Source organism: Euphorbia lathyris, chromosome 9 (genome assembly GCF_963576675.1).
Source record: "Euphorbia lathyris chromosome 9, ddEupLath1.1, whole genome shotgun sequence".
Lineage (NCBI taxonomy): Eukaryota > Viridiplantae > Streptophyta > Magnoliopsida > Malpighiales > Euphorbiaceae > Euphorbia > Euphorbia lathyris.
In genome coordinates this window covers 52,760,147-52,767,751 of record NC_088918.1, presented here as the reverse complement: position 1 = coordinate 52,767,751, position 7,605 = coordinate 52,760,147, and the positions used below count along the sequence as shown (strand labels likewise).

Sequence of the window (7,605 nt, the reverse complement as noted above, 5' to 3'; positions counted from 1 at the left end):
GGATTATGGTGCTTGCATTAATTCTTTTAGATGGATTAGATATGTTTGGTTATATGGATTGAATGAGTTATGGTGGATAGAATATATGGATGTGACTAAGGCTTTGTTCTTTATTACTTAATTTCAGTAACAATCAGTTCAGTTCAATTCAGTTTCAGCATTCAGTAATTTATTATTATTTATTATAATTATAATTATTTATATAATAATCATCATTATTATTATCATCATTTAGCTATAATTTACCATTATTTATTATTATTATTATTATTATTATTATTATTATTTATCTATAATTTATCATTATCTATAAATTATAAAAGGCAGTGAAATCCATGTTGCTTTGCTATGGCTTCCAGTTTTTGTACTGATCCTCCAACCTTTCCCTATTTCAGGGTCGAAGGAGCATCGCATCTTGACACAGATACGTTCATTGGGACTGAGTCTGATAGCTCTTCCAATGTGTCATATCCATTATCAAAGAGTTTCTATGCCTCCAACCTTTCCCTATTTCAGAGCATCAAAACATTTTCAAAAAACCACTTCTAAAAAGGAAGTAAATCTAACCATCACATTACCATAATTCATTCTCATTTGGTGTTTGTTCAGTTATGCTTTACCTTTTGGCTTTCATAACCTTCCCAATAATTCATTCTCATTTGGTGTTTGTTCAGTTATGCTTTACCTTTTGGCTTTCATAACCTTCCCAAAAAAGCCAGTTAAGGAGGGGAGAAAGGCAAAAGATTAAGGTATGAATTAGAAATTACAAAAATGGATTTCAATATAAACATTAATTTGCTATATTAACATTCATGGCATCCAACACAGTGGATTCAGTACCTAAAACTAAAAGAAAGTAGAATCAAATTGTTACAGATCGACATGGAAAACTTGCCTGAGACCCCAGTTTCTTGACTCCAGTCAAAACCATGAATTGCCTCATGTACACCAGCATAAACGCGTGTCCACAATCTCTGACCAATCATCCATGTTGCCACCACTTCTGGTTGGTTTTTTTCAGAACTGAATGAAGGTACTGATTTCCAGAGGAATCGAGCACTGTTACAGTATTACTGCATGATAATCACTCCGACATGTGAGACCCCTAACTGCACTAAAACCCTATAAAATAAAGCATACAGAAAGTACAACACATGGACTCCAACCTAAAATCCCCACTCATCAAAACAACAAAAAACTGCACGAAAAGTAATAAATTAGAAAAATATAAATTGCAAAAGACTCCTCCCTGGTCTCCCTTCACATCCAGTAATTGAGGAAAAACATCAAATTTCATAACCCTAATCCAGTAGCTAAAAGAGTGAGAGAAACAAAGCCGGCAAGGAAGATTTAAAATACAAAATATAAAATTCGCAGGAAACTTTCGTAAACTAACATGGAGAGAGAGAGTTAATTCATAAAATTACATATCATTAACATAAGTGTGGCTTAGAAGATGAATAGCATAAGGCCATTCGTCCTAAAACGGAACACCCTCTGCAGCTGCAGCGAACTGAGAAAAAACTCAATTACTTAACCAAACAATTTCAATTCAAAGCTATACACCTACTCAAGCTAAATACATAGGAAAAAAGAGTAGATATGAACATGCACTTTGAAATCTGATAAAAACTGATGAAATTGAAACAATAAGTTCAAAAATGATAAGGCCGAAGCAGAATCAGACACAAAGTATTGAGAAGAAAACTACATTTATTAAGCCTGAAATTGTACATAGGAAGACAAACACTGCACTACATTGAGAAAGATCCTTACCTTTACTTGAAATGAAATCGGATCGGAGAAAAGAACATTTGGATATCAAATAACATTTTGTTTCTTTTCAGCTGTGATACCTCTGCTTGCAACTTGAACTCCCTTTCTTTTGATTCTTGAAGCAAGCTTCTTAGATGGTCTAATTCGAGCTAGGTACAATAAGTTGACAGACCATCCTACATTTATTAGTTAGTATTTGAGCATGATATGATCAGTAGATAAAAAATGCATCCACATGAGAATCTGGTTGTGTTTACATCCCAAGAGTGTTAGAAATGAAATGCCCAGAAAATACAGAAATATTAGGATTTTTCCTCTAAATAATGCCACTTTCAAGTATAAAAAAAAAAAAAAAAAGGGCGGCCCAGTCGCATTACGCGTCCCCGCTGAGCGAGGGTCCGGGGAGGGGTCCCACCACAAGGGTGTATTGGGGGCAAGCCTTCCCTTGCCAATTTAATTGGCAAGAGGCCGCTCCTAAGACTCGAACTCGTGACCTCTGGTCACACGGCAACAACGTTTTTACCGTTGCGCCAAGGCCACTTTCAAGTATAATTCTAATAAAAATGTTTGGTTTTTGTTTTTTTACTCCTGTAATGCTCTATTTTTCTGATATAGTTAGATGAAACTGGTGAATAATTAACCGGTTTCATGTTTGTATAGAACCCGGTGTATCAAACACCGGGTTTGCAATTCTTAGAATTGCTGCAGCAACATAACATTTGTGATACTGGTGACACCGGTGTCAGACCCAATTAATAATAAGGTTTAATTATTTGTTTATAATGATGTTTAATATTTTTTTAAATAAAAATACTCATATAAGTAAAAATAAATAACATCCTCAATGCACTTTTAATTTTTATTGTCATGGTCTTTTACATATGATAAATTTATATTAGAGAAAATATATAAAAAAAACCCCATAAATGTAATTTTACATCTAACGTCTAAAATAGTGCAATTTTACCTTTAATGTTGACAGTCAAGAGCAATGTAAACCCGACATTGACAAATTAGGTAAATTTGAGAAATAACGAGTTGTGATTGGTAATAGCCCTGCATTTGGATGTGTGCTGATGAAGGATTTCCTAGGGGCTCTAGCTAAGCGACTCAAGCATAAAGAAAATTCTTACGAAAACTACCACAGGATATATGTTCCTGAAGGGAAACCATTGAAGGCTGCACCTAAAGAACCTTTGAGGGTTAATGTTCCTGAGAAGCGAAGTGAGTGATTTTTCATAACCCCCCGAATTCCTGTCAACCAGTATTTGAAGTCCTCAATTCCAAACCATATTTAGCTTGAGAGATTAAGTTATAGATGGAAACTGATGGTTCTAATCCCACTTCAATCATCTTTTTAAGCAACACCTCAGCCTCTTTCCACTTACCATCCTTGCACAAAATTCCAATGGTGGAACGGAAGCTCGCCACATTTGGAACCAATTTCCTATCTTCCATTTCTTCCAGTAACCTCAAAGCCCTAAAAGAACTATCTTCTTTACAGTAACCATTAATCATCATATTGTATATCACATCATTTGGTTCCATTGATCTAAAAAGTTTTAATGCTTCTTTCATCTCACCTTTCATGCACATCCCTTTTATTAAAACCCCAAACCACTCTTTTTCCTATTCAAAGATCAGCCCTTTGTCTCTGTGTTTTCACATCGAGAATTCCAATTCCTTCCCGACACCTCCCAAGGAAAATCCCGAATTGGATCCAAAATTGACGGGTTAGTATGAGCTTATCCATGCGGTTATGCACTTTTCGAATAGGAATCCATTTTCCGATTTCATTATACGGGTCGAGAGTAATCGAAAAATCCAAACGTGAGAAGGAGATGAATAATCATCTGCTTCCGGAAGAAATCGAAGAATTTCTTGGGAATCCTACAAGATCCATTCGTTCTTTTTTCTCTGATAGATCGTCAGAACTTCATCTGAGTTCGATCCGACGGTGCCGAGTGGAAGGGCCGTCGCTCAACGATCTGAGTTTGGCTCACATCTCGAATGAATTCAAGGACACTTTTTCAGAAATTTTCCAATAGAAATTCAAATTTGAGATTTCATTCTGGGGCGACGGAGGGATCATACCATTCGAGCCATTTTTTTTTTCATACTTTTCCCGGAGGTCTGGAGAAAGCTGCAATCAATAGGATTTTCCTAAACCTCCCTTTAAAGATTTCAATTCTATTAAATCTATTAAATACATATACACATCAGGAACCAACCCAACCTTCTCTAAATAAGAATACATATCAAATGCTTTCTCCATATCATTTAGCCGAACATGCGCATTAATCATAATTGTATATGTCACTTTAGAAGGTGAAATGCCCCTATCCACCATCTCCCTCACTAAATTACTCACAGCAACCCAGTTTCCACCATTAGAATACCCTTGAATTAGTGTATTATAAGTTATCAAAGATGGACTTAGACCATTTGACTTTAACTGCTCAAACAAAATTAGCGCTCTATCCAACTCTTTGACACTACAGAAACCATGAATCAACATGTTATATGTGACTAAATTTGGAAAGATCCCAGCTTTCTTCATTTCATCTACTAACTTCTCCGCCTCCCAAACCTTCTTGTTTCTCGATAACCCATCAATCAAAGTATTATAAGTAACAACACTTGCTGCCACCCCTCTCTTAGACATATCATCGAACAATTCATAGGCTTTATATGTGTTCCCTTCATTGCAATACTCATTAATCATACAATTGTAAGTATATAAATTCGGCAACACCCCAACAAGCTACATGTTCTTATACAACTCAAACCCATCTCTTTTCAGACCACTTTTAAAGAACCCATTAATCAGAACCGAGTAAGTATACTGATTAGCTACCAAACCAAGCTCCTTCATCTTATTAAACAAAAATTTTGCTGTTTTAACATCAACAATCTTACAACAACCGTCAATTAGACAAGTATATACAACAACATTCGGAGTAAAATCCATCTCCTCCAATTGAGCTAATAGTTCAAAACCTTTATTCAAATCACCAGCTTCACAACAGCCCTTGATCATTATTCCGTAACTATAAACATCCAATTTGATTTTTTTCTGCTTGGCTTCACGAAAAACCAACCAGGACTTACCAAAATAGCTTGCTTTAACGAAAGAATGTAAAATTTTATTAAATGTATTTGGTTCGGGGACAGGTCCTTTATCAACCATTTGATCGAAATAGAACAGAGCTTCCTCTGGTAGGCGAGATTGAATGTGAGCGCTGACAATTGCTTCATACAGTTGGACACTGATTGTTTGGGTTTGATTGGAGACATTTAGTGTTAGATGGTGAAGAAGAGATGCAACAGTGAAGAAGGGCAAGGAGATTCGGTTAGAGAGGAATTGAAGAATGAGAGATTGGGCATCGAATTTCATGTTGGAATTAAGGAGGTAGTAAACAAGGAAGGAAATAGATTGATGACAGGGGTACATACCACGGAAAATCGAGGAATGGAAGACGGAGAGAGCTTTCAGCGGCGGAATTTTCACCATTTTTCCGATGAGAGTAAAGTCCCGGCGGTTGATTTCTTGCTGCATCGTTGTATGTTGAAGGGTAATTCCGTTAACTTCCCTTTTGAATGAATTAGCCTTGGTTGCTTCAACTTGTAATAAGCCATAATAAACTCTTTTCATTTTGTGACAGGACAGGACCTTGCTTCCACTACCACTATATGCCACCGGTTTTCCAATTTAAGGGGTTCATTACTTCCAGCAACAACTGGCTTTTAATAAGCAAGTTTCCTTAACTCGGGATGCTCTGCCTCAGGTGGATATCTTGCGCCAAGAGTTGGCTGATGCAAAGAAGGAAGAGACTGCTATGAGAGCTGAAGCCGAAGCACAAAAAAAATAAAAATAAAAAGATTGCTCCTCGTAGGACGAATCTAAAATATACGAGTAAACCAACTTAAGAAAGCATTTGAAAAAAGAAATAGGTTTAGAAAGTCATAACTTTTATTGCAATAAGATTATTTTATAAGGAGAGTAAAGGATGATTTTATAAATGAGTTAAGATTTTCTTATAGAATAAAAACCTTAGAAACAAGATAAAATGAAAATAAAGATAAAAATAATATCTTATCTTATTTACACACTACATTATTATCTTTTTGAAAGATAAGAATAGAATCTTATCTTTCTTACACCATTACACACCACGCTTTTATCTTTTTGAAAGATAAGAATAGAATTTTATCTTTCTTACACCATCACACACCATACCACATTATACTATTATTATAATATAAGAAAAGCTCAAACTTGATACTTAAACACAACTTTTGGACAAGTGGCACTTATGTCTTCTGAATATTTTTATATGTGATGACTAGGAAAGAAATTGAAGTTCCTTCAGTCTTCATCGTCTGAATCAATGTCGCCATACAAATATTCGTACCATGGTCCTCTCCTTTCTCGTGGGTTCGGATAGGGAATCTTGGAAGTTGAGGTTCTTGAAGTGGCACTTGAGTTGCTTGAGGTGACACTTGGGGTGACACTTGAGTTGCTTGAGGTGCTCTTGATCTGGAATAAGATGTTTGTCCTGGTTCCGGTTGTTGTTGTGAAGTCATAAATGGAGTCTGAGCCTACACTAAGTGAATATTGACTGGCTTAGCAGGGTACATAGTAGTATTAAGAATTTGGTTAGCATTGAGATCATAACCATTAAAACAACAAAGATAATTTTTTAGTGCCATTTTTTCATTGCCTTTCGTTTCCTGTATTGGAGTCAAAAAAGTATTCCATTCATAAGCTTCATTTTGAGTCCAAAATTTCCCTTGCATATCCTGAAAGTATGCTCTGTGGATGATAAAGACTGCACTAGTTGATAAGTGGTAGGGGTGCACACAAAAATCCAGAAAATCAAAAACCCGGAAAACCAAACCGAAACCAAATTGAAAATAAGGTTAATCGAAACCGATGGACTAGTGTACGGTTTTTAATTTTAAAAATAGTGGTTAATGGTTATGGTTATGGTTTCTTTATTCCAAAAACCACGGTTAACCGAAACCGGCCGAATCTCAATTAAATATTAAAAAAATATAAAAATAAATTTATTTATATGGGTAAACAATTAATTAGTCCTTATAGTTTTTCATAACTCATTAATCAATCCACTATTTAATTACAAGGTCTCTAAATTTTTTCACGGTTTAGTCATTCTATCAAATATTAACATCAAATGAGATGAAAATATGTAAATAACTCTTAGTTAATTTGTTACTGCCTCTCTAATTTCAATTTATACGGATTTTTTCAGAGACTAATTAGTGTATTATATAAAACCATAAGGGTTAAATAATTAGTGTATTATGTAAAACCACATTGACATAATGCACGTACAACTCCCTCTCCGCAGTTAATCTCTTCAAACTCGCCATTGACCCGTCGGCCTCCCTCACAATAAAAATTAGAATTCTTTTATTATTTTTATTTTTATTTACTAATGGTTAGAAACCGAAATAAAAGGTTAACCGATCGAAATAATTGGTTAACGATTAGTGGTTAACCGAATTTAATGGACTAGTGTATAGTTAATGTTTTTAAAAAACCGATTAAATGGTTAACCGATCGAATTAACCTTAATGGACTGGTTAACCAACCACGTGCATCCCTAATAAGTGGGACGTTGCACTATCCCAGAGCTTGAGTCTTTCAATTATTTTCTGGAGTTCTTTTCGCCACCACGAAAGGGGGGCATACCAGTCCATTAAAGTCCATAACAGAGAATCACATTGTTGTTCTTCATGGAGGTGATGAAACATTTCCGAGACTGGTATTTCAATGATAATAGAATAAGAACCGTCAAACAC

At 35.3% G+C, this 7,605-nt stretch overlaps 1 pseudogene; it reads right to left on the bottom strand.

The window, feature by feature from the left end:
• Positions 1–471: 471 nt before the first annotated feature.
• On the bottom strand, positions 472–5,759 carry LOC136205334 (pentatricopeptide repeat-containing protein At4g11690-like; annotated as a pseudogene).
• Positions 5,760–7,605: the final 1,846 nt, after the last annotated feature.